This window comes from Artibeus jamaicensis, unplaced genomic scaffold, assembly GCF_021234435.1.
Source record: "Artibeus jamaicensis isolate MK-2021 breed Jamaican fruit bat unplaced genomic scaffold, CSHL_Jam_final contig_410, whole genome shotgun sequence".
Taxonomy (NCBI): domain Eukaryota; kingdom Metazoa; phylum Chordata; class Mammalia; order Chiroptera; family Phyllostomidae; genus Artibeus; species Artibeus jamaicensis.
Window position 1 is genome coordinate 3,994,633 of NW_026521820.1, and position 27,462 is coordinate 4,022,094.

A 27,462-nucleotide genomic window follows, 5' to 3' on the forward strand; every position below is an offset into this window, starting at 1 on the left:
GGGGCAAAGCAGTACTCTTTGCTGCATAGTGGTGCTGTCTTTGGGCATGGGGTCAGAGAGGGAACAATGCACTTGTTTGTTCTGCTCTAGCCCCACTTTCCAATGAACTCTGTCATGTGAGTCTGGGAGTTTCTCCTGCCCTGGCAACCCCCGTGGTAGTTGACAGCCAGTTTGAGTCCTTAGTTTCTTGTTCAGCCAGCCTCGCCTCGCCTGTGGGCCTTGCTACAGGTTCACTCAGCCAGCCCTGCCTCCTCCACCACCTTGCATGGGTCCTCTCCACCCACCTGACTGCCTGTCTCCATCCCTCCTACAAGTCAGGTAAATGTTTCTGTAACTATTTGGTTGTCAGTGTTCCATGCACTTTGATTTTCTGGCACTTCTGTTTATTGTTTTTAGATTGGTTGTTATTCTCCTTTTAGTTGTGGGAGGAAGCGAAGGGTTTCTACTTATTCCTTCATCTTGGCCGGAACTCCTAGCTTCATGAACTTTTTAATTGCATTTTATTGATTATGCTATTACAGCTGTCACAATTTCCCTTTCCCCCACTCCAACCAGCATACCCTATACTCTTAGGCTATCCCCACACCATGGTTCATGTCCATGGGTCATGTGTGTAAGTTCTTTGGACATGTATGTCATTTCCTAGGTTCCCATGATTATTTGGTAACTACCTATTTGTACCTCTTAATCTCCTCACCTCTCCAGCCAATCCCTCACACTCCCTTCCATCTGGCAACCATCAAACTGCTCTCCTTATCCATGATTCTGTCTCTGTTCTTCTTAGTTTTTTTTTATTCAATTGTTGATAGATATTTATTGACACTTTATTGTTCACAACTTTGATCTTTTTTTCTTTAAAAAGTCCCATTAATATTTCATATAATAAGGGCTTGGTGATGATGAATTTCTTTACTTTTTTGTCTGGGAAGCTCTTCATCTGCCCTTTGATTCTGAGTGACAGTTTTGCTGGGTAGAGCAATCTAGGCTATAGGTTCCCACTTTTCATGATTTTGAATGTTTTTTGACAATTTCTTCTAGCCTGCAAAGTTTCCTTTGAGAAATCAGTCAGTCTTATGAGAACTTGCCTATAAATAACTGCTTTTCTCTTGCTGCTTTTAAGATTTTCTCTTTATCTCTGACCTTTGGTATTTTAATTATAATGTGTCTTGGAGTGGGCCTCTTTGCATCCATCTTGTTTGGGACTCTCTGTGCTTCCTGGACTTGCATGTCTATTTCTTTCACCAAATTGGGGAATTCTTTTTTCATTTATTTTCAAATAGTTTCCAATTTCTTGCTCTGCTTCTTCTGGCACGTCTACACTGTGAATGTTAGAATGCCTGAGGTTGTCCCAGAGGCTTGCTTATACTATGATCACTCTTTTGGATCTTTTTTTTTTTTTGTCCTCTTGTTGTGGTTGGTTGTTTTTGCTTATGTTCCAAATAACTGATTTGTTTTTCAGCTTCATCCATCTATCATTGTTTCCCTGTAAATTTTTCTTTATTTCTATCCTTTGTTTCTGACTAGATCTTTTCTATGCTGTTAAGGTCCTCACTAAGTTCTTTGATTATCATTATCACTAGTACTTTGAACTCTGCACCTGATAGATTGCTTATCTCCATTGTGTTTAGTACTTTTCCTGGAGTTTTGATCTGTTCATTTCAGCCATGTTTCTTGGTCTCCTCATTTTGGCAGCCTCCCTGTGTTTGTTGCTATGTATTAGGTATTGCTGCCATGAGTCCCAGTCTTGGTAGCATGGCCTAATGTAGCAGGTGTTCTGCAGGGTCCAGTGGCACAGCCTCCCTTATCACCCAAACTGGTTATTCCGAGATGTACCCTTCATGTGGGTTAAGTACACGCTCTTCTTGCAAGTTCTGACTCAGCTGCAAAGTTGCTTTTGGCAGATCAGTGGGAGGAATTTACCTAGTCCAGTCAGCTGCAAGGATTGGCTGTGACCACTGACCATCATCCTCCACTCTCCATGGAGAATCGGCTGTGCAAAGGCAGGGTGGTGGTGTTACAATGGGGTCTGTAGCTGTCCACTGGTTGCACAGGCACTGGGGTTTTACAGGCAATGCAGGCCAATGTCAGCCCCCACCTGTGCTCTGCCAGGGGCTAGCCTGCTTGAGCAATCTGAGATGGCTGCTTCTTATGCTGAGCCTGGAGGATCCCAGATAAAGCCAAGCTGTGAAGCTAGGCCAGCTATTGTTAGTTCTGGCCCCATGGCCACTTAGCGAAAGGTATGGAGGCTGGAGGCTCTCTGAGGCTGGCTATTGCTTGTTTGAGAAGATTTAGGTGGTTATGAAGCATGAGCCAAGACCAGTCATTCATATGGAAAAGCCACTGTTAACAGATAGTTTGGGCTTATAAGGTGGATGGAATGGAGTCTCAGGGGATATCCAGAGCAGGGCAAACAGTTGGGCAGATTAATGGAATCTCAGATATGACACCTGCCTGCTGGCTGTGTTGCTCTGTGGGAGCAGGGTTCAGAAAAGGAACAATGTCCTCTCTCTACCTTTCTATATGGCAGAAAGCTGTCCTCCAGCTCTTGCCTTGATGCCAGACACTTCAGTTCCTTTGTATATGTCACTGGTGCCTTTCAAGCTGCTACCCTGGTGCTTGAGCTCAAAAGGAGTAAATCTGGTTAAGTCCATGTTCAGTGAAATTTTTTTTAAAGACTAAATGTGTTTGCCTATTTCACCATGGGTGATTTATTGGGTTGGCCAAAAAGTCCACTTAGTATTTTCTGTAAAATAAAAGACATGATTTTAATTTTCGCTAATAACTTTATTGATTTGGTATTTTTCGTATGTTGGCTATCTCTGGTGTGGTAAAATATTGACCGTTCTCAAGTAGTGTCTTGATTTGATGACTATCAAATTCAACTGGTCTACCCAATCAAGAAGCATTGTCCAGCTAGAAATCTTCACAAACCACTTTTGACACATTCAAACAGTCACAGAATCTTCTCCATACACTGTACAAATCTTTTTTTGTGTTTCAGTTGCAATTTTACTCTTCTTGAAAAATAAAGCATAATATCCTCAAAATGTTGCAGATTTTCTTCCATCTTCAATACTAAAATGGCTATACAAAAATTCACCAATTTTGATGTTTTTTAAATACACACTGATATAACAACATCATAATATATAATCTAGCAAAATCGTTGGCTGAAGTTAAAGACAACTAAGCACTATTAGAGCCATAAACAAACTTTTTGGCCAACCCATTAGAAGCATACCTGTGCGCATCACACTGAGTGTTCAGCATCACCAGATCTCACCTCAAATGACTTTCATTGGATCGAAAAAGTCCTCAAAGGGAAACATGTTGCCAATGTGGAAGAGGTGAAACAAAAAATAGCAGAAGCACTAAAAGGCATCAAAACTGATAAGTTCAAAAACTGTTTTGAGCAGTGGGAAAACAGTCTTGATAAGTGTATTCCATCAAATGGAAAATACTTTGAAGGTGACTGAAGTTTAAACATGTAAAAATAAATGAACAATTTTTATCAATAAACTGCTTTTGGGGGGTGGTCCCCTCATATAGGAAGCAACTGATTGATGTTTGTTACTCACACTGATTTTCTTTCTCACTCTTTCTCCCTCCTTCTCTTTCTCCCTTTCTCTCCCTCTAAAAATCAATAAACATTTCCTCAGGTGAGGATTAAAACAATAGCTATGCTATAGGACACAGACTGGAAATATTTTTAAACCATCTATTATTAAGCCTTGTCCTTTTCATCTTTATTATTTTATTTCTAGTTGAGTAGTTATTTCTGAAAGGTAAAAATCCTAAGCATAACTATTTGTAGCACAATATTTCATTTCAAATATATGATAATAAACAAGTACAAAACAGTCTTAAAAATACCTTATTTGTATTAGATACTCAGTTAATATCCATTTATTTCAATTATAAAATAGCCTTCATATTCAATATATAACATTTATCATTTTATACACTTTACAATTTTAACCTGGACATTACAAGAATACATACAACTGGCCCTAGCTGGCGTAGCTCAGTAGATTGAGTGTGGGCTGAGAACCAAAGGGTTGCTTGTTCAATTCCCAGTCAGGTCACATTGCCTGGGTTTTGGGCCAGGTCCCCATAAGGGAGCACATGAGAGGCAACCACACATTGATATTTCTCTCCCTCTCTTTCTCCTTCCCTTCCCCTCTCTCTTAAAATAAATAATTAAAATCTTTGAGGAAAAAAAGCATACATACAAGTGATTCTCAAATTTGTTCAGGTCACAGAGCAACAGGTGATCCTCTCTCTCTCTGTTTATTCATTGATTCCCATCAAATATTTTTCAATGCCAGTTAACTGTGCTAAAGACAGAAAACAAGAACAGACTTAGTCTCAGCTATTAGGAATCTTTCAAAACCAAGAAATATATCTCTATATATGTATGTACGCATATTCACTACCTCAGCCACACATCAATACACAAACAAAAGGCTGTTTATGTGCATATTAGTTTTATATTGCTACTGTAAAAAATATCCACCCTAACCCTGAAACAACAGAAATTTATCATCTTACCAATCTGAAGGTTAGAATTCTAAACTGGGTTTTTGTGGGCTAAAACCAAAGTATAGGAAGAGCTGCATTCCTTTCTGGAGGCTCTTGGGGAGAATGTTTTTTCTTGCCTTCTTCAGCTTCTATAAGCTGCCCTCATTTGTTGGCTCATGGTCTGCTTCTACCTTCAAAGCTAGCAATAGGTGATTGAGTCTTTCTCATATCTAGCACTCAAATGACTCTTCCGTTTCCCTCTTCCACATTTAGAAGAACCTTATAATTATAATCAGCCTGCTCAGGTGATCTGGGATAATCTATTTTTAGTCATCTGAATAGAAACCTTAATTTTATCTGCAAGCTTTACCATGTAACATAACATATTCATAGATCCTGGGACATGGACATCTTTGGGAGGACCAATATTCCTCTACTATATATGAACAGTTTTTTTCTGTTTTTCTTCAGGAATTCTATCAACCATCATCTATCTCTGAAATTATGCAAACTGTTCACCTGTGTGCATGATTCTAGAGAATGGATTTATAACTTTCAACAAATTTTCAAAGTTTCAGAATCACTGGACTAGTTCATAGAATAGCAGTATTCCTTAGAAGCATAGTTTGGTGGTATCAACAATTCCAAATTTTAGATTGGCCTTTTAACTGTATATTTTTAGCTTTGATTAGAAAACATTAATATGACTTGAGAGTTTTGGCTTAAGTATATTTTACTCTCTGTGTTTTTAGAAGTAGTTGTAATCATGCTTACACTTCTTTACCTGTTGCATTTATAAACATTTTTCCATATTTGTATGCATCACTTTGTGATGGTGCTAATAGTAAGTGCAGTAGATATTCCACAATTTACTTCATCATCTCCTGACCTGACCAGTGTGGCTCAGTTGGTTTGATGTCGTCATCCTGCAAAGAAAAAGGCTGACAGCTCATTCTGGTCAGTGTGTGTATGAGAGGCAATGGATCAATGCCACATCAATGTTTCTCTCCCTCCTAAATAAAATATTTAAAATAATAATAATCTTCCTCTTAGATATTTGATTCTTCTATCCCCACTTTTTTACCATTGTATTTAATCTTGAATGAGAATCTTGTATAGATTTTTTCCCTATATTCTGGATTTATTTCACCTAGACTAGATTCCTGAAATTAGAGTTCCTGGCAGAAAATACATAAATATCTTTTTTTGGGAGGTGGGACTACAATTGTTATTATTATCAAGTACTCTTACTTACTATTATCATATATTCTGTCAACAATATATTGTTATCTCTACATGAAACCCAACTAAAACATTTCTTTCAGTTCAAAAACAAGGAAATGTTTCTCTTGAATAAAAAGCATGACATGTTTTTCCCCTCATGGACAACAGGGAACTGGGAACTAACTGTATTTTAAAAAATATATTTTATTGATTATGCTATTACAGTTGTTAGTTGTCCCATTCCCCCCCCCATTCCCCTCTACCCTGCTCACCCCTTCCCACCCACATTCCCCTCCTTCAGTTCATGCCCATGGGTCATATGTATAAATTCTTTGGTTCCTACATTTCCTATACTATTCTTAACCTCCCCTTGTCTACTTTGTACCTACTATTTATGCTACTTGTTCTCTGTACCTTTTCACCCTTTCTCTCCCTTCCACTACCCCACTGATAACCCTCCATGTGGTCTCCATTTCTGTGATTCTGTTTCTGTTTTAGTTGTTTGCTTAGTTCATTTTTGTTTTAGGTTCGGTTGTTAATAACTGTGAGTTTGTTGTCCTTTTACTGTTCATATTTCTTCTTTTTTTTTTTTTAGATAAGTCCCTTAAATGTTTTATATAATAAGGGTTTGGTGATGATGAACTCCTTTAACTTGATCTTTTCTGGGAAGCACTTTATCTGCCCTTCCATTCTAAATGATAGCTTTGCTGGATAGAGGAATCTTGGATGTAGGTCCTTGCTTTACATGACTTCAAATACTTCCTTCCAGCCCCTTCTTACCTGCAAGATTTCTTTTGAGAAATCAACTGATAGTCTTATGGGCACTCCTTTGTAGGTAACTGTCTCCTTTTCTCTTGCTACTTTTAAGATTCTCTCCTTCATTTTAATATTGGCTAATGTAATTATGATGTGCCTTGGTGTGTTCCTTCTTGGGTCCAACTTCTTTGGGACCCTCTGAGCTTCCTGGAAATCTACTTCCTTTGCCAGATTGGGGAACTTCTCTTTCATTATTTGGTCAAACAAGTTTTCAATTTCTTCCTCTTTTCCTTCTGGTACTCCTACAAGTCAGATGTTGGATCATCTCAAGATGTCCTGGAGGTTCCTAAGCCTCTCCTTATTTTTTTGTATTCTTGCTTCATTCTGTTCTGGTTGAATGCTTATTTCTTCTTTCTGGTCTACACTGTTAATTTGAGTCCCAGTTTCCTTCTCAACACTATTGGTTCCCTGTACATTTTCCTTTATTTCATTTAGCATAGCCTTCATTTTTTCATCTAATTTGCGACCATATTCAACCAACTCTGTGAGCATTACCAGTGTTTTGAACAATGCATCTGATAGGATGGCTATCTTTTCATTGCTTAGTTGTGTTTTTTCTGGAGCTTTGATATGATTTTTCATTTGGGTCATTCTTTTTGTCTTGGGGTTGAGGAGGCAGTGGGAGAAACTCTCAGCCTCACAGGAAAGTTTATTGGAGAGACCAACAGAGTCCTAGAATGTACACAAGCCCACCGATCTGGGAATCAGCGCCAGAAGGGCCCAGTTTGACTGTGGGTAGCTGAGGAAGTGACTGAAAACCAGTACAGAACAGAGCAAGCATCTTTGTTCCTTCTCAAACACCTCCCCCACATACAGCATCACAACTCAGTGACTGGGTTGCCTCGCCATGGTGAACACCTAAGGCTCCTACCCTTAATTGTGTAACAGGCACACCAAGATAAAAAGAATGACCCAAATGAAAAATCATATCAAAACTCCAGAAAAAACACAACTAAGCAATGAAAAGATAGCCATCCTATCAGATGCATTGTTCAAAACACTGGTAATGCTCACAGAGTTGGTTGAATATGGTCGCAAATTAGATGAAAAAATGAAGGCTATGCTAAATGAAATAAAGGAAAATGTACAGGAAACCAATAGTGTTGAGAAGGAAACTGGGACTCAAATTAACAGTGTAGACCAGAAAGAAGAAATAAGCATTCAACCAGAACAGAATGAAGCAAGAATACAAAAAAATAAGGAGAGGCTTAGGAACCTCCAGGACATCTTGAGATGATCCAACATCTGACTTGTAGGGGTACCAGAAGGAGAAGAGGAACCCCCACAGGTGTTTTTAATCAGAGGTTTGAGTTTTATTTATCTGAGCTGGAACTTGGGTTGCTCAGTCTGTCTCACTCCTCAGTTGTTTCTCCTAGTTTATCTGCACATGAACATGGGACTGCCCAGTCTGCAATCTTCCACCTTGCCAAATCCGCCATCCACCTCCTTGCCCACCAGCCACAGCTTTGCCCTCCCTGGTCCTCCAGCCAACTCCTGGCAGCCTGTCTCTGCTCCTCTAGTCTGGATGAATGTTTCTTCTTTAACTCCTTGGTTGTCAGACTTCCATATAGTTCGATTTTCTATTAGTTCTGGTTGTTTTTTGCTTTTAAATTTGTTGTTGTCTTTCTTTTGGTTGTGCGAGGCACAGTGTATCTACCTATGCCTCCATCTTGGCCAGAAATCCCAATTGTGATATGAATACCTTTACAACCCTATTTTATATATCACTAAATTACTTTCCAAAAAGGCTATTTTAATGTACATTGACACTAGCCTTTACTTATTCATGCCATTAATGTGAAGGGGGCATTGTTCTTCATGTTTTTAGTATTTTTAAAAAATTTTATTTAGTTATTTTTCAAGTACAGTTTTTTTGTCTATTTCTCCCATCCCAGCCTCCCCGCCCCTTGCTCCCCACCTCCCTCCCATTTCCACCCCCCTTAGTTCTCGTCCCTGTGTCCTTCCTATTTGTTCCTCCAAATCCCTCCCCATTTCCCCTTAACTTCCCTTCCCTCTCCCCTCTGGTCGCTGTCCCCTTGTTCTCTATTTCAGTGTCTTTGTGGGTTTTTTTTTTCTGCTTGCTTGTTTGTTTTGTTGTTTAGCTTCCTGTTAAAGGTGAGATCATATGGTATTTGTCTTTCAACACCAACCTGTCCTCCAGTACCCATGTTAAAGTAATTTCTAAAATATAAACCTTATCACATTACTCACTGGTTAAAGATTTTTCAATTGTATCAAAATAAGGGTGACATGCAAGGCCCTTCATGGTTTAACCTCTATCCTCTTGATCAGGCTAACCTTTTTCACCTGCAAAGGTACTAGGCAACAAATTACACTAACTACCTGAATTTCTTGAACCTTCTTGTTTTTTTACACTCCAGTGATTCTGCTTTAAGTGCTTTCTATGGCCTATTTCTGCCCTCTCTTTTACACTGGTAATAGTCCAGTCCTTCAAGGCTCCACTAAAGTATCCTTCAAGAAAACTCTATCAAGCTGTCCTTCAAGTCACAGCTCAACTATAACTTCCTCCTGAAAAGTTTCCCTGAGCCACTTACTACTAACCTGGGTTAAACGCTATTCCTTTATATTCATCAAACTACAATTTTACAATTTTTTAAAAAGATTTTATTTATTTATTTATTTTTAGAAGGAGGAAGGGAGGGAGATACAGAGGGAGAGAAACACCAATGTATAGTTGCTTCTCACGTGCCCTCCACTGGGGACCTGGTCTGCAACCCATTCATGTGCCCTGACTGGGAACCAAAGAAGCCACCCTTTGGTTCGCAGTCCAGCACTCAATCCACTGAGCCACACCAGCCAGGTCCAAATTACATTTTTTTTTAAAGTTCATGTTTCTTCTATTAGACTTTCAGATCACTGCTAACAGAAACTACACCCTTTTCATCTCTGTCCAATTCTGGCAGGGTAAGTGTTTGATTAAATCTGTGTGCCAGTACACATCAAACTCTTCAAAACATACCTACATTTTGGGAGCTGCTATTTCCACATTTGGGAAATCTTCCAATAAGTAAGCAAATAAATGAGAAAGTGAATTAGGAAAAGTATGCACAAAGTGTTCTGTTCAGAACTCTTTTTCCAATAGCAAAATACTGGAAATAATCTAAGTGCCAGTAACAGGTGAATGGTAGGATCAGCTAAATAATACGTAATATGTAGCCCAGAAATTTTGAATGTTGTTTAAAATGATGTAGTAACTCAGACTCTTATGACATGTTAAGTTGAAAAAAACAAAGAAAGTTTCACACTAAAACCCTATGAAGTTAGATGTACAGACATGAACTAAAACAAACATGAAAATGTATGAGTTGTTTGTGTGGACTATGATTTCACTGCCTTTATTCAGAAATTTATAAAGGTTGCTATGATATCTCAATTATAATAAAAATAATTTAAAATTAAACCCATGTCATAAACAAATTCAGTATGTGTATATGTAGGTATGTGTGTATGTGCATACACAACACACACATAAATTTCCTAATCTGCCTCTTAAGGGTCCAAGAAGAAGAGACTGAAGTATCAATGAGTATACCTAGCCTTGGTCTCTAATACCATTCTCCACCAACAGGGCTCTTTATAGACAAGGCTAATTCTAGGGTGGTGCAGGTAAGAATAAGATAAACATGGAACATCTTATTATACCAAAAAGTTAGGAAGTGCTTAAAAAAAAGAAAAAGATGTAGGCATGTCACAAGGACATAGGAGCCATTAGCTAAATCTGGGACAGTTTCAACACCAAAATAATTAAATATTTAGAAATGAAAGTTCATTATGTACATACCTTACCTTCCAGTGGTTCAAAAAAATGAATAAAATATATAAATATACAGATTAAAGCACACATAAAAGTAAAATACAGAAATGGAAAAATAAGAATTCATAAGTTAATACAGATAATAAATACATACATACATACATACATACATACATACATACATAAGGCTGTTTGCAGTAGTATGTTGTGGACCAACTGGTAAATGTGGAGGGAGTACCAGATTGGCTGGATTGTTTTGTAACCATGATGGTAAAATTATATCAACAATAATGGATGCTAAATTTAAACAGAAATTTTTAAAAGATTTAATTTATTTTTAGATAGTGGAGAAGGTAGGGATAAGAGAGAGAGAGAGAAACATTGATGTGTGAGAGAAATGTCAATTGGGTGCCTCTTACATATGCCCCACCAGGGACCAGGTCTGCAACCCAGGCATGTGCCCTGAACAGAATAACCAAAGATCTTTCTCTTTGTGCAGGAAACACACATACAAAAAATGCTTATTAATTGCCAGGAAGAAAATAAGTATACAGTGGAAAATTCAAGCCACATATGGACCAGGTGATCAAAATTAACATCATCAATGAGGGACAGATGGATTTCACATGCTTCCAGAAGTGATAGCCTGAGTAGAACACATATCACCTGTGCAACGATCCAGCTGAAATGTATAACCTCAGTCTAATCATATGAAAACATCAGACAACGACAAAATAAGAAATATTCTATTAAAAATGAGTGTGGGGAGACAAGCTGCATTTTTCAAAAATGTTGAGATAATTAATGATTTTTTTAAAAAGCTATTTTTAAAAAGGATATGAAAATGTTCCAAAATAAAGTATGCTAAAGAGTCAGGACAACTAAATGTATAGCACCTGACCCTACCAGGGGTATTCAACCTGTCATCTGTGGGCCATATGCGACCCAGGATGGCTATGAATGTTGTCCAACACAAAATCCTAAATATACTTAAAACCCTTTTTTTTTCCATCAGTTTTTGTTAGTGTTTGTGTATTTAATGTGTGGAGCAAGACACCTCTCCCAGTGTGGCCCAAAGATGCCAAATGGTTGGACACCCCTGTGACTGAATCTGTCCCGCAGATGGATATGCTACAAGGATCAACCTACAAAACTGGAATATGATAGTAAATTACAGTATTATTTCAATGTCAATTTATAGTTTGTAAGAAATATACCCTCAAGTATTTAGGAGTGAAGGATATATGTTAACTTCAACTCAAATGGTTCAGAAAATAAATTGTACATAATATACCTAACTATGAAAAGACAGAGAGAGACACTGCATAAGAGAAAGCAAATGATATGGGTGTTCTCTGAACTATTTTTCCCACTTTTGTAAGTTTGAAATCATTTCCAAATAAAGTTTTTTTTAAGAAAATTAAGTTGGAGAAATAAGAATATCAGGAAAATAAAAGGTACCTATGTAGGTAAGTTAAAAAACAATTAAGTTTTCAAGTTATTGTTCAAAAGGTTTTCTTTGAGTCTTCGTTCTTTTCTTAGGAGAGGAACAGATCTATAGCTTTCATAATTTTATCTAATTAAGTTAATATGTTGAAGCCAACATCCCATCAGTTGTAGGTTACTCATTAGTAGAAAGGATAAAACAAGCATCGAAAGTATAAGACCTCTGTTCTTCACACTATCCTTCTTACTATTTGTTAACTAGTTACTGCATTCCAGTTTCCGGATAAAACCTCAGACTTTAAATTATGACTTCAGCTCTACTCTTATGACAAGAGTACACAGAGACACAAACTCTGTGGGTGAAAAAGTAGAGAAGGGATGATTAACTCTTCACTGTATTCAAGATGAAAGTTGAAACCTGCTCTAAATTAGTTCCTAAATAATTGAGTTCTTTCTTTTCATAATGTACATCACTTTGTGGAGTATTAAAATTTGAGGATGGTATTCTTACTACTGTTTTATCTGTGAATTTGATGGTCTGAAGTAAAAACCCTTTTTTACTTTAAAATTCAGCTCGGGAATTTGCACCCCCTTGTGGTCAATGAAGTTTTTCATTTGCAAAATACTAGTTTTTCCAATTGGACAAAAATAGTTTTTTGTTCAGGCATAGGAACCATGTTACTTGGTTTTGTTTTCTTCCATTTTAGTGAGTCAAAAAGGTTTAATGAAAGATTTTGGGTTTATTACATAAGATTTGAAACAAAACAGGACTTAAATCTAAAAGTAACCTTGGTAGAAACATTAGTCTCTACAAAACATGATAATTATTGCATACACCTCATGTGTTCTCACGAGGATTCAAGGGGAAAATGCATACATACTTAGCACAGACATACTTAACACAGTACCTGACATAGAGTTGTTCTTCAATGTTATTATTTATCAACAACATCATCAATTTTATAGTCATTTTCTTGAAAAATTATACCAAAAGGGAGCTAGGTCAAAAATTTACCAATTCATGAAGTTCAATACAATCTTACAAATAAGTTCCCCAAATATATCATTTATTGAGACTTCCCCTAGCTCATTCCCCTCACAGGTACATTATATATTTAAAATACAAAAGGATATGTAATTCTCTCTGGATGATAGAAATTTGGATGGTTTTTACTTTATATATTTTAGACTGGCCTGATTATTTTCTTTAATTTTAATAATTAGAAAAAGAACACCATTCCATTTCCATGTTACTCTTATGAAATGGTAAAACATATTATCATCCTTATTCATCTGACAAAAATCATTACTCATATTTGGCAAATATCATGTCAGGCTAATTTACCATTTGAGGGACTCTTGAATATGAATGCTAATTCCTAATGGCACTAAATATAGTTTGATTTTTAAAACACCTCTTAAGCTATTTTGAAAAGTAAGGGTTAAAGACCATTAGCTAATATTTACTAATATGCCAAACAGTGTTCAATGTCCTTAATATTTTGCTCGTTTAATCCTTACAACCACCAAAGAGGTACTAGCATTACTCCTTTTACAGAAGATCAAAGTGAGAAAAAGTAACTCATGTAAGGTCACACCTAGTAGCAGAGCTGAGATTCGAACCTAGGTGCACTGATTCCAGAGTTCACTCACTTAACCACTACACAAAAGTACAATACAGATATTAGACGCACATACTATTCATACAGACATATTTCTTCTTGATCTCATATTATTAAAATCCATTTTTTCCAATTGTACCTCATTAACGCAAATTGTGTTGGGCTTCTCCCATTTCCTTACTTCTTAGCACTTCCAGCACTTTCATATTCATTGTTTTAACCCTCACAATATGTCATAGTATACTTAAATAGTTACTGTTCATCACAAGTTGTTTTGCAACAAAAACTCGAAGAAAAAAAAACAGCAATAACCAGCAATAACCCAGATTTAAACTGTTGGATTATTTAGAAACTTCTTGATAACTTGGAATCAGGAAAAAGGTAACCAATAAAAATAATCTTAAACTCCAATTATTTAGAATCAATGGCAGTTCTAAATTTTTTTTCATCTTAACTAGCCTGTTGGCAGATAGGATATCTCTACCAAGCAAATGAACCAGTTAAAGAGGTTTTTAAGGAAGGTGTTAAAATACTGACTTTTTCATCATTTATTTAGTCCTATCATAGTGCACTATTTTTGAAGGTTTCAATGGTTAGATTTGCCTAGGTCTTGTGCTTCGATTTACTAGTTGTAAGACTTTGGGGCAAGTTTCTTCATGTGAGTCGGGGTGTCTTGTGTAAAATAAAGATAATACTTACTTCTTAGGGCTGTTGTGAGATATAAATAGGATCAATCCACAAATCGTTTATTTAGCACCGTGCCTATGGTAACTAGGTATTACTCATCAGTGTGTCACACAACGGAAACCCACCTTTGCTAGATTCGGTTCACTTAGCACACCCTTTTTTAAAAAATCACCATAAGTGATACCCAAAGACTGCCCATTCATCCATTCACCTCTCCCAAACCGAGAGAATCTTAAGTAGGATGGTTAAGAGAAACTGGGTTAGATAAAAGCGCCTTCGTAACAGGACTGGGGAGGTCCCGGGCAAATTTACGTACTCAAGTCCCGGCAGGCAGACAGCATGAGAGGTCACAGACGTGGTTTTTGAGCCTAGAAAACTACGCCTGTGTGTGCTCAAACGGGCTCGCACAGCAAAGAAAATGCCTGTGCTCCATAATCTGACAAATGTATACTCATCGCGTGCTTGTTACCTGTGCTCCTTTAAGGTAAATTACTTAAGAATGATAATAGTACCTACCTCACAAAGTTGAGGCTTAAATGCGATAGCTCCTGTAAAGAGTTGACATAGAGAGAGCTCTGCACACAGGCGGGCTGTTTTAAGTTCACGTGTATCCATACAATACAGATGGTCTCGAAGACACATTCCGTTGTTAAATGCTAGCAATAAGCCGCGTTTCTTTTCGCTTAAGCTGCACCTTTATCTGTTTTCCTCGAACATTATGTGAAATGCCTACCGAGTGATTAGCATATAGTCTATGAACCTCCGGGCCCACGGTCCCCTCTAACTCCGAGACTGAGTTAAGAAGGACCTGAACGCACGCGCAAGGAAACGAAGTAGGCAGATTGCTCCCCAGAAGCAAGCGAACGGCACAAAGCAGCAATAATCTGCGCATGTGCAAGAAGCGGGGTTAGGGGAGGAGTCGGCGCGTGCGTACAATTGTCCGGAAAGCTGGAGCTGAGGGTGTTTGGAGGCGGTATTGACTGGTCTAAAGGCCTCCCGCGTTCCCGGCATGCGCCGGGGTGGCGGGGTGGGCTATAACGAATTTGAATGAGGAGCCTCAGCGCTTTCGGCGCCATTTTCGAGTGATGCCAGATCCCATCGATTTAGCAGCGGAGATGAGATAACGTAACCGAGAGTGTATCGCCACTAGGACACCATCAAAAAATCACTAAAAAAATCGCCAAAAATCCGTTCAAGGTAGAACAGTTCGCGGAGCTTCGCCAGGGTTGGCGCAGTGGGTAAGAGACTGAAGTAGCAGAGCGGGACTCGGGAGGTGGCAGTGGTGGGACCTGCAGGTGGTGGGGGGCGGTGTGCAGGCAATGGGCACTGGGTCCGCCCTCATTTTAATCACGAATAATGTGAGGAGATAGAGTTGGAGGTAACTAGGTGTCTCCGAGTGGGCGGTTGCCGGGGGAATCTGGCGGGAGCGCAGAGGGGCGGGGGGGGGAGGGGAGTAGCAGTTTGAGCGGGATGCTGTTGGGCTGTGACTGAGCAGCCGCCACCCATCGGATCTGTCAGCAGAACCTCAGAGGACCTGGACCGGGTGCCGGGGAGCACGCCAGGCAGCGGCTCCTTGACTGGAGCAGGAGGATGAGCACCTCCTCTCCTATTGCCTAGCCGAGCGGTCTTTTATCGCAGTTTTCTCCGCCTGTGGACGGCGGTCTTTTCGTATCAAGAAAGTTAAGGTCGGCGGAAACTGAGGACCTGGAGCAGTGGGTTCTTCCCGTCCGTCGTGCGGGACCCAGCCCAATATATTGTCCTTGAAGCTAAAACGTGAGATGCCCTGGGAATGTGAGTTTCATTATGCAGCACTCTGGCTCTGAACGCTTGGTTCCGGGCTGGGGTAGCACTGACTGCTTTAACAATTTGGGACAGATGGGGAGGAGGCAACTTTTGAGGTTTTACTCCTGGGGAAGATGCTGGACTTTAGATTTTTGCTTGTAATTTTTGTCATTTGCTCTTCCGTTGTTGTCCTTTCTTGGGGGAGGGGGTCTTGGGTGAGATGAAAGATGAGGCTTTGAGCTTGCAGTTTCCTTTCTCTGCGATTTCCCCCGAGTCGCACTTTTCTTAGAAGACTTTTCTTCTCTAGCCTTTGAAACATGTCGCGTGAAGAAAAACAATCGGTGCACCAGTAACGATGTTTTCCTCCTGAAAAGTCTTTACCCGGACAGTCGAGCGGTAATTTTGCAACCTCCACCTTTTTCTTGGGAACTGTCTTGACTCAGGCGTAGGGAAGAGGCGTATTTATCATTTACTTTAGTGATAGATTTATTTGTTAGCTCCCAGTTTCTACCAATTCTTATTCGACAACTTGTATGGTTTGAGCCAGTGATAGCTTTAAGTTAATACTTTATTGACTTGAACCTTTATAAATATTTTGGATTTGGAATCCTTTTCTGCGGTGAAGGCGGCGCTAGATTAACCCTTGGCCGGCGCGATGTTTTGCGTGTGGGGCTCTCGGCTCTGTGTTGAGAACACGCAGGAGATAGTTTTGCAACAGCTATTTGGTTGTTCCCAAAGAAGAATAACGCGGCAGGGGAACCGCAGCTACATTGTGTTCTGGGTCATTTTCGTAAAGTTCCCCCACCCCTGGAGTTGTAAGGATTGAGTGATTCCTTATTTCTGTAAAGAGTAGGGGACCCGCCCTCACAATCTTTCCACGAAGAGAACAGGAGAGCGCAATGTGCCGTTTTTTAAAGTGTGTCTAACGGAGCTCCCAAAACACTGTACTTTTTATCTCCTAACTGGCTGGAAGAAAACAGACTGGGGGCTTTGAAAGTTAAACACTAGATAATACTCGACTTTACGAAAAATGGTATTTCTAGAGAACCACGGAAATACGAAAGGTTAACACGGGTTGTTAAAAAACAGCTGGTCTTTAATATTTTTTCATAAAGGAACTTAGAGTAATTCTGAAATGTATACTAAAAGAAAAATTGAGGAGGCAATTTTTGTAAAATAGTATTCTGCTGGCAAAAGTCACCAGACATTTATATATGTGCCCATGTCCTCTATTGGTTAAAAACTGAGTGAAGCATTTGGATTTTTTTCTTTTGACAAAATTTTCATCATAAACCACATATATTTCTCAAATACAGATTGCGGGAGAATTTTTTTGGTAAAATTTAATATTCTTGATTTTAAGAGTTTTCCACATTTTTTAACAAAAATTGGATATTTTTTAAAAACTTGTCACATCCAATTTAAAATACATACATTTTACTAACTCAGCCATTGCAGAGGGCTTAAAACTTTATTTACAAGAAATGTATGTTGCTTAATTTACAAAATACAGCGGGTGAGTATGCACAGTGTGTATATATGATTTCATTATTTCATAAACATACTATGAAGAAAATATTGCATACAACAGTGTACCAAATGGGATTTATTTGGTCGGTTTTAAGTTGATTTTTAATATTGCTTGGGGCAGCCTCCTTAATGAATTTCTATTTATGACCAAACTTGTCATTCCATTTACTTGTGTCTTGATAAAAGTTGGGTGTGGTTTTCAAAGAAAATCGGGAAATTTACTGATAAAAAATATCTCTTGATCCTTTCTAAACATTTTTCTTTTAACTTAATAGAAGTTTATATCTATGAAAGTAGAAATTTTGAAACTTTGTATTCTCACACTAGATCAAATAAGCATTGACAGGAAATATTCAAATGAGAAGATACTAAAACTTATAAATCTCTGCAGGGCTGTAAATACAACATTAAGTGGAATAACTGAGTTTATAAATCATACTATTTTGGGCCTTTATAACAAGAATTGCAATTACAGAAACCATGTTCATTACCTTTTTTTCAAAGCTGTTTTATTCTTAATCATTTCATGAAAATTTCATAGAAACTCCTAATGATGTTTTATAAAATTTAATTTGATGAAGTTGTGGGAAATCTCTTTTTTTTCTTTTAAATGTAATTTTGCCTGTGATACCTGAACTGGTGTGGGTTTTGTATGTGTGTGGGTATGTGTGTTTACTGTTTTGTTTTTATGTTTTAATTTTCATTCAGGTTATTATGTCACTTGGAGAGTTTTGAGGGTAGAGAAAAGCTTTCAAATTCTACCAGGCTGCTTAAATTTAAGCATACTTTTTTAATGCTTTGGTTTATGGTTTTTGTTTGTCTTGGGGGTCAGATGGGTGAGGATTGTTTTGTTTAATAAACCATTTTTTTAAAAAGTGAAGGATTCCTTTATTCAAAATACTACACCTAAAGCTTGAGAATGAACTAGCACCTAAATAAAATCCACAGCATTCAAATATGTTTTACTTTTTATGAGATGGTAGATTGGAAGGAAGATTTTGGTTTTAGATTTGTGGGTTCAACAGTATTTATGTTTCCAGCAGATGAATATAATATATTATGTATGTAATTCTAATTTATTTTCTATTGTACTGTAAAGACTAGAAAAGTCATAATACCACAGGAAAACAATGGTAAGGAAAGGTGTTGCTGCAGTAGCTCAATTTTTTTAAAGCTGTGTTTACATATTGTAGGGGAGAGGGAACTAGAGTTTCTCTGGTAGCATTCATTTTCATTTGTTCTTCTTACTAGACAAATAAAAGTACAATGTAAGGCTTCATTTAAATACTGTCAACTGTATTAATGTAGCCTTAGGTGTTTTTGTGTAATTCTATTTTTCTAATCAGATTAATACTGTTTTTAATATTTATCATGAACTAGAGAGCTAAGGATGAAAGTTTCGAAGTAACTTGCATATTCTGGATTCCTTGTATCATCATCTTTGTGTACTGTATTTTTGTTTTTTGATTTGTGGAGACTTACATGTATTTTTATTTCTGTTTATTTGTTTATTGGTATGTAGTAACAGTTTAAATGTAACAAAATACTTTAACCCAGAAATGTTGATTAGTTGATTTGGGCTTACAAACAGAAACAATGTAGCTAGAGACTGTATTAGGTATTTCTTCTACATGATATATAAACTTTCTCCAACTAGAAAAACCAATTAGAGTATGAATTTACACGCTTTTGAAATACTATTCTACACAAATTTCTCTCATTTAAAAAATTACTGGCCTATTGGCTCTTTCTTTTATTTCTTTTGTTTAATGATTCCCTGTTGATTTCTTTTTAACCCTTTTAAAAAAGAAACATAGTATTGATGTGATTATACCTGGAAAACACATCTTAGAAAGACTTGTCATATTTTAGAGTATTAGTGTACATGTAGTTCTTTTTTTTTTTTCCAGCAAACTTAAAAATACTGTGTGCCAGGTATGTAATTAGAACTCAAACTGTAACTTGCTGAAATTTGGTAGACCCTCTCTTAAGACCAAAGGGAATCAATAATAAATTACCAATTTATTTCAGATGTGTTGAAAATGATATTAAGCTGTTTTGCTTTTTTTACAAGTGACAGAGCTTCAGAGTTGCCTTAATATTATGAGTAACACTAGGTTTAGGATATCACATTAATAATATGTGTTTATTTATTTGTCTGATTATTTGCATATACAAATGACTGTAAAGCCTTCCTAAAAATGTTGATTTCTGATGAGGAAATGATTTTCTTTTGCCTTTTTTCCTCCTTGTCTGTCCTAGAGATGCTTAAAAGATCTTCCTTTTAGAAAGATAAGTTGCAAATATTAGAATTGGTGTTAAATATGTATGAATTTTATTCTGTATACTTATTAAATTATGAGGCATTTAATATACTTTTGGTTAATCCTGCCTTTTGTACTGGAAAGACATGTGAGTTCTAAGTATAATAATAAGGTGTTTTGTAATAGATTTGAGTTTTACTATTTCAAGGCTTTTTTAACATCTTTATTATCTGATTTAATATTTGTCTTGTATTTTAACTCACTTTGTTCATTATTATTTGGTATATTTTGCTTTTCTGCTATTTAAAATCAATATTTGGCAGGGAGTACATATTGGTGTCTACTGTTTTCCTTTTGTGATTTCTAAAGTTGATACTTTAATTTTTTTTAATTTTTATTTATTTATTTTTAGAGGGGAAGGGGGGAATGAGAGAGGGAGAGAAACATCAATGTATGGTTGCCTTTCGTGAGTCCCCTGCTGGGAACTGGCCTGCAGGGAATTGGCCTGCAGGGAACCGGCCTGCAACCCAGGCATGTGCCCTAAAGTTGATATTTTAATTTTTAGAGTGCTTAAATATAGAAAACTTTGTATCTTTGAGGAAGATTTTTTTTAATGTTATGCTGTTTGAACTGGTGTTTGTAGGTTATATGTGTGTGGTTTTTGCCTTTAAACAATCAAATATTTGGTGGAAGAGGATTAAAGGTTTATTTGCTTTTCATTTCTTTTCCTAAGTCATTTTTTAAGTAAAAGTGGAAAACTCATAGCATTATGGGTCACAAATAGTACATTATAAATCTTTGGTAGTTGAACAGTTTAATATTTTTAATTAGTTGATTGCCAGTAAATCAGTAAAATACAGGTGAAACAAATTAAAAAGCTACTTATATACATTTAGTTGGTTACATCACTTCTGCTTGGAAACATTAAAAAAAACATTGGTTCAATAGTCATCAGTTTATTACTTAATTTTAATTTGTTTAAAGAGTAAATTCTATATTTTATCCTGTTACAATTGTAATGTCTTATAATATTTGGAAATACCAGTATTATTGTTCACTCGGGCATGGCAAAAGACCAAAGCTGAAAATAATGGTAATTGGTCATTAAATTTTTGATAATTTGGGGAGAAAGGTAGTTAAAAATTTCTCTCCATCCCTTGAGAGTTTTTTTAAAACTGGGTTTTATAAGTTTTTAGAAGCACAAGACAAACTATGTCTCTGATATTTTCATTATGAGTCCTCTTCACTAGTTTTATAATACCCATTAATACACACACACTTGCACTAGAAAAGAAGGCAGAAACATTAATCTGATTTGTTTGAAGTGGTTTCAAATGATAAAGCACATAACAAATGTTTCTAATGGAGTTATATCTATTTAAATAACATTATGCTCAAGTTAGTGTTCTTTTGTTTTGGGTTTTTTTTAACTTAGGCAAGGTTGAGGTCATTTTGAAGACCTTATCTTTGTGTTCAGGGATCCACTATGTAACTGCAAGAGGTGGAAATCTGTTGAGTGTCTTCATGCTATGATACATGACATTTTTATTGCAGGTTTTGACCTTTAGAAGAAAGCCAGTTCTGGAGAATAACCTAACTTCTTTGATTGTACATTCACATAATGCATTGGAACATATTATGAGATTAAGGTATACTAATGAATTTCAAAAGCATGCAATTTTATATCTTTGCAGTTGGCCTAAACAATTGGTAAAGCTAGAAGTTTTAGGTGAGCTAAAAATCAGTGAAGATTTATTAATACAAAAGTCATCCTGTGAAGTGGCCAAGTTTGAATGCTCTTTTTTATTGAAACTCCAGATTTTTTATATGGTTATGTTATCTTGTATTAGGTCCATCTCCAAGTGAATTTATTTAGCCTGAAGATAAGTATATATAGGAATTTTTTTCTTGTAATGTCGTTATAGTGTTACATGTAAAAGAATTAAATAGTGGACTTTAAATCTTATAAAATGGAAGGCTTAAATCAAATAGAATTTGCTGCTTAACTCTGTGACAAGTATAGCGATAGGTCAAACCTACAAAATTAGATAAAATTAATGAAAATATTTTAAGAACATTTAAAGTATTCCAAGTAATAGCTTAACTAAAAGTGGCAGTTTCGTTGAAACTGAAAAACCCACTCTAAGCAGAAACTAATATCTTACTCATAGGTACTCCAAGGAAAATATTTAAATTATTCATATCAAAAGTTGCAAACTTTTGAAAAGTAAATTGTAGAATACCAAAATTTCTAAAGATTTATAGTCTTCCTCCAGAAAACTTCATAATACATCCACTTTTATAGCATATTTATTTTCTCTGATTTGTATAGTTTAAAATTTTCAGATACTCAGCTAACGAAATTCTTTATTGTTTTCTAAATGGCAATCTGGTATAATGAAAATGAACTTCTTAAAATATTACTAGATTTTACTTGTATAATTTTTGTATTGTAAAGTATTTAGTCATGTGATAGAGAATTAACCATAATAATTATTTAAAAATAACTATTTACTAGGTGAGGTTTACTAAACTATAACATACTATATTTTTTCTTTAAATATTTTTTACCTAAAAATATTTACTTTCTATACTTAAAATATAAGGATTTACGAAGGTTTGCTTTCATCAGTGTAATTTAGTCTTAAGAGTGAAATGTAATTATCATGGTTATAGAACTGCTTTTATTTTTAAACGTGTTTAAACAGTGTTAAAATATTTTTAAGAAGATTCTCAGGTGTTTGTTTAAAAATTTATGAACATTGAGATACACATCAAAATACTAAAAATGTTAGGTGTTTCTGTATTAGTAGATATTAGATAGATTATCAAGGAATGCAATTTATTAACAGTTAGGGTTAAATAAAATGTTAAAATTTAATAGAAGTCAGTTTAATATCAGGGTAAAGTCAGGTGGTGATGTCATTATACAGAAGGTGATTGAGATAAATACAATGTTAGAATATCTTCTTACATTTGATTTGAGAGTGTTATTTTAAAAAGCAGTTTAGTTTGAACAGGAAGAATATAAAAATTTGCTTCCTTCTAACTTAATCAGTGTTTTCTGAGTTAGAAAATATTCAGATGAAAAGTAAAAACATGATTTCTGAGTGTCTAAAAAAAATCTAGGTTTAATTTATCACTTTGAATCCAGGCAACTTTACACACAACCTTATTGAATTCAATGGTCTTATTGAATTTCAAGTGGTCAGAACTTACTGTTTGGACAAAAATTTTTAGTATCATAAAATTGTCCTTCTCTATATACTGGTTTATAAACTTCCTAAATTTTTTTCTGTAAGTAATTTAATATCTAAAAGAATCAATGAAGATATTAACAGTTTTCTTGTATTTAGTCAGTTCTTATAGGGTAAGGTACTTTACCCTAATTTGTAGTATGTGTTATTTTAGGAGGCAAGTTAATAAGGACTTTTACTGCAAAGTGTGATTGGCTATCTTTTAATTTCTTCTTAAAGGACATTTTGTAAGGATTTTGGCTGTTGTAAATTTGCTGGTCTCCTTATCTATATGTTACTAAGCCTTGATATGTGGGGTCATTGTGTCAGATTTTGAGAGAAAGGATGTATTGTTATTTTTTAGTGATAAACTTATATCTTATTTTTGCAAATGTATATTTTTGCTTGAATACATTTTTAAGGTTAAATAACATTTTAAAGAAAATTCTTAATTGTTACAACAGTTATGCTGTCAGTGTTCTTATTTTATTGAAATAGTGATCTTTAGGTGGGGGAAGCATATTTGAATAAACTAAAAGGAACTTATATTTTAAGCAATTTTTTAACTATAGCAACTTTCTTTAATGAAGGTTTTATAGTGCTGCTGAAGATTCATTGAGAGTAGATACAATTATCTTTCATATTAAAAGTTTTTAAAATGTTTACTTGCAGCTATTTTGTTTTGTATATTTTGTTCTTTTCTTGACTAGCAAATGTATTCTTAATCTGTTTCTGTTTTTTCAAATAAGACCTAATATATCAGAATTACATTTTCTGATAAGCATTTTCAAAATGCAATGTTTAATGTGAGGATTTAAGTTCTCTGCAACACAACCACACTTGATATTTCATTAACATAATTTGGCTTAATTTTACTTTCCTATTTTCATGGTTATAGTCACTTGTAACAAAAATGTGCAGCATGTTTCAAATGTAACCTTTGATACTGATTAATCTAACTAATAGTTTATTGATTAGTTTGTAAATGTCTTAAATTTTTAAAATTCTTTGTTATTTGTTGTTAGTTTTTTATTGCATAACTTTATACCAAATACATATATTTAGTAATGTATTATCCTGTGATCCTCAGAATTATTTTTGTTTTTATTATTAACATTGTTTATTTTTTATTGAGCCACTTGGCAGAAAAATTATTTTTTCAATTTTTAGAAAAATAAAGGGTGGGTTTTTTATTTACAAAGCATTATAATCTGAATTTTTTAATGTTACGGTATTTTAGACTTTTATTTTAATCTCAAACCTAGATTTTTTCACCAAATAATTTTGAAGTTTATCAGTAATTTCTAACATTTATTTAAAAATGTACGGGTTTTCTCATTTTTCCTACTTTTTAAATATTTTTTAGAATCACAATTTCCCTAGATGTTAAAAGAATTGCAGTTAAATGTAAAAATTTAAGTTCATAAATAGCATCACATTTTACTTTAAAGGTAATTTGACAGAATAACTTCTATTTCTGTTATCATCTGTTGATAATTATATACTGTTTTTAGCTTTGCATCACACATTTAAAGTAGTTAAATTACACGTAGAAAGTTTTAGTAGTTGGAAATTTTGTAAAAAACCTTATGCGCTAAAATCTTATTTCTTTGTTAGTAGTGTTTAACATCCTCTGTATATGGTGGCGATTAGATATGTGGGACCTGGGAGCCTGGAGCTTTTTATAAGCAAAACGTAATTTCATTCTGGATTAATTTTTACATACTTTCTTATTCTTCAGAAGAATAATTAGGTAAAATATTCTTTATGAATTTACCCTGGACATCGATAAACAGTGAGAATGTTGATAATTGAGCAGTTAAATATAAACAAGGAGTTGCAGATCATTACATGTCATTAATTTATTTCCTTAGATGCATTATAGCTTCTCTTTCTAATCAAAACACCAACTTTGTCTTCTTCCCATCCCACTTTTTCTTATTAATTGTATAGCTTTTCTCAGTTTGCTGCTTTAGAAGCAGCAACAGTGAATAAACAAGTATCACCACAGCCCTTGTTCCTGTCCCTTACAGCTGAGAACAGGGGCTGGGAGATTGCTGCAGCTTGTCAGCCATTGTACCTGATACATCAAATATGCAATGATGGTAGTCAAAAAAGCCTGTACCCACAAGGTTTTACAGACTAGGTGGGAAAGGCCCCACTGTCAATGTAATACATCTATCGTATAATGAATACCTTCTGACAAAAATATATCTTCCCAAAAGAGCATAAAGAGAACAGTAGATAATTATTTTTAGACTAATTATTTTTTACCATTTACTCTGGTTTTAGTTAATATAATTTTTTATTCAGTTAATTTCTTTTGTTTGAATGGAAGCCTTTCTTTTGGAAGTATGTGTGTATGGTGTTTTATGTTTTTCACTTTTAAGCTGGTAGACTGGGAAAAATTAATAATTAGTTGCCAATAACACAGGTTAGGTAACACAGGTTAGGTAGTATATTGAGGAAAGAAAAATTGACCGTGGCCACGAATGAGTGTTTTACTTTGGGGCCATATTCTGAGTCCACATTATTTTTGTTTTATATAGCCCAGTCTAAACAAAGCCAACTTCTTGACCTCATTCTAACAAAAAATACCACCCTATGCTTCTTAGTATTGTATATAACTAAATCCAAAGCATACTGAATGTGGAAACTCATATCTACTTTTTCTCTCTTTTAGAATATCTTATATCTTGAAAGTTCAGGTTATTCTAAGTCTTTTGAAAGTAGGACTTTGTAATTTTAATTAGTGTAGAGAGTGTTCTTGATTTTTACAATTTGAATTTGCATAGATTTGCATCACCTAAATATCTGTACATTTTTCTCTTTTGTGTCTAAATAATTCCAAAGGTTGTAATTACATGGAAGTGAATATTGGATTTCTGTTAAAATTCTGATACCATTGGTAGTATTCATGCTGGAAGCTACAAATGACATTTTAGTATATGCCTTAATTTAGTAAATATCTTAATTCAAAGTCTGACGTTTGCAATAGTATTTCTTTAAAAAAGTAATCATAGTTTTTCCCTGATAATCTTCATTAGAAATCACACCTGATCGCTCCCATTCTTAATGTTTTTCCTTACCAATTATAGTAAACTAAGAATACTAGTTCTCTACTAATATTATCCAAAACAGCTTTGTTGAATGTGCTTAGTTATCTGGTGATAAATGAGCCCACAGCCTGGTTTAACATTGTGAAGTCAAACATATTCAACGGTAAATTGCGATTACTTTTTTTCTTTTTTTACTAATACTGAAATGTTTTAATGTGTCGATTAATTTAACAGATAACAGTATTTATTGTTAAATGACCCTTAACAAAAATGTGAGGTACATAATCCTTTACATTAAAAATACCTTGTTTTTACTACTGATTTTAATTACTGTGTAAAGTGTCTATGAATTACCTGTACCAGAATAACCTAGAATAAAAAACATTTTTCCAAACTTGCTGAATCAGAATCTAAGGCAGGGGCTAAGGCTGGGGCTGGGGCTGAGGAATTTGTGGTTTTTTCCAAGCTATGACTTTTTTTTTTCTTTAAGAAGCACTGCCCAAAATTAAATGAGAGAGGATTCTTTGTACCAATAAACCATCTACAATTTCTGCTTTTTTTCCCCTTTTTGGTCATGGTGTTTGTAAGCTCGGTAACTAATTATGAATCTTTTCATTTCTACTGCAGTTGTTATAGATTAAATCTTGATTTTTTTTTCAATCATGAGGAAACTTGTATTATGTGAGCTTTACTTTCGTTCAAGTACCTTGGGCCAAAATTAGCCTGATCTATTAGAACATTCAGTATATCTACATTTGGTGAATCTACACTTAAGAACTTGTTTAAATTTTCATTTAGATAGTTGCTATTTTTCTTAAATGTAGTTTCAAATATTGGAGAAAGGGTAACTTTTGTTACACTGCTTGTGGGAGCATTTGACAAAATTCTAGTAAAATTGAAGATATACACAGGTTTGAACCAAACAATTCCATTCCTAAATGTCCTAGGTAAACTAAGATGTGTGAAACAGTTTTACTTTTACTTTCAATAGGGGAAAAAACTGAGAGCAATGTAAATGTTAAGCAGCAGAAGAATGGCAAACTGTGATGTCATATGATGAACTCTTTGTTATACTGCTATGTAAGTGGCAGCTATGTATATTGTCACAGATGAATGACAAAAATAAGTTGCAAACAATTTTATGCAATATAACAAGTTTTGTATAATATATATATGGTATGGTAAATTTATATAAACCCCCAAAGCAGCGATATACAGAGTCCAACAGAAGTAACACCATTGAGTGTGGTTAGTTGGGTATGTGAATGCAGTGCACAGATGGACAGCAATTTGAACATTCCACCTAACATGTTGTATGGTGTGCTTGAGCGTGATATTGTTATGTTACAGAATTTCATGCTTATGATTTTGTAATTTAAACATGTAATAAAAAGAGGTGTTATTTGTGCCAGACCCTGTATATTGTTTTAAGTATTTGAATTTGTAGAAATAATGTTAAAAGCATGCATAAGAAATAAATACCAAATTCAGGATTGTGAT

General features: G+C 35.2%; 1 long non-coding RNA gene and 1 pseudogene across 4 annotated transcripts in view; one reads left to right on the forward strand and one right to left on the reverse strand.

Moving 5' to 3' along the window:
- Positions 1–14,945, reverse strand: part of LOC128627463 (uncharacterized) — a 52,280-nt gene extending 37,335 nt beyond the window's left edge. For 2 of the 4 annotated variants that reach the window (XR_008391637.1, XR_008391640.1), the window contains exons 1-2: positions 14,608–14,945; positions 4,233–4,337 (exon numbers count right to left, since the gene is read on the reverse strand). This is a non-coding gene — a long non-coding RNA (uncharacterized LOC128627463). Of the gene's footprint in view, positions 1–4,232; positions 4,338–5,305; positions 5,662–14,607 lie in introns of those variants that run through there. The other 2 variants (XR_008391638.1, XR_008391639.1) reach the window with 2 other exon arrangements.
- Positions 14,946–15,067: 122 nt separating this feature from the next.
- Positions 15,068–27,462, forward strand: part of LOC119041628 (tubulin alpha-1A chain-like) — a 178,464-nt pseudogene continuing 166,069 nt past the window's right edge.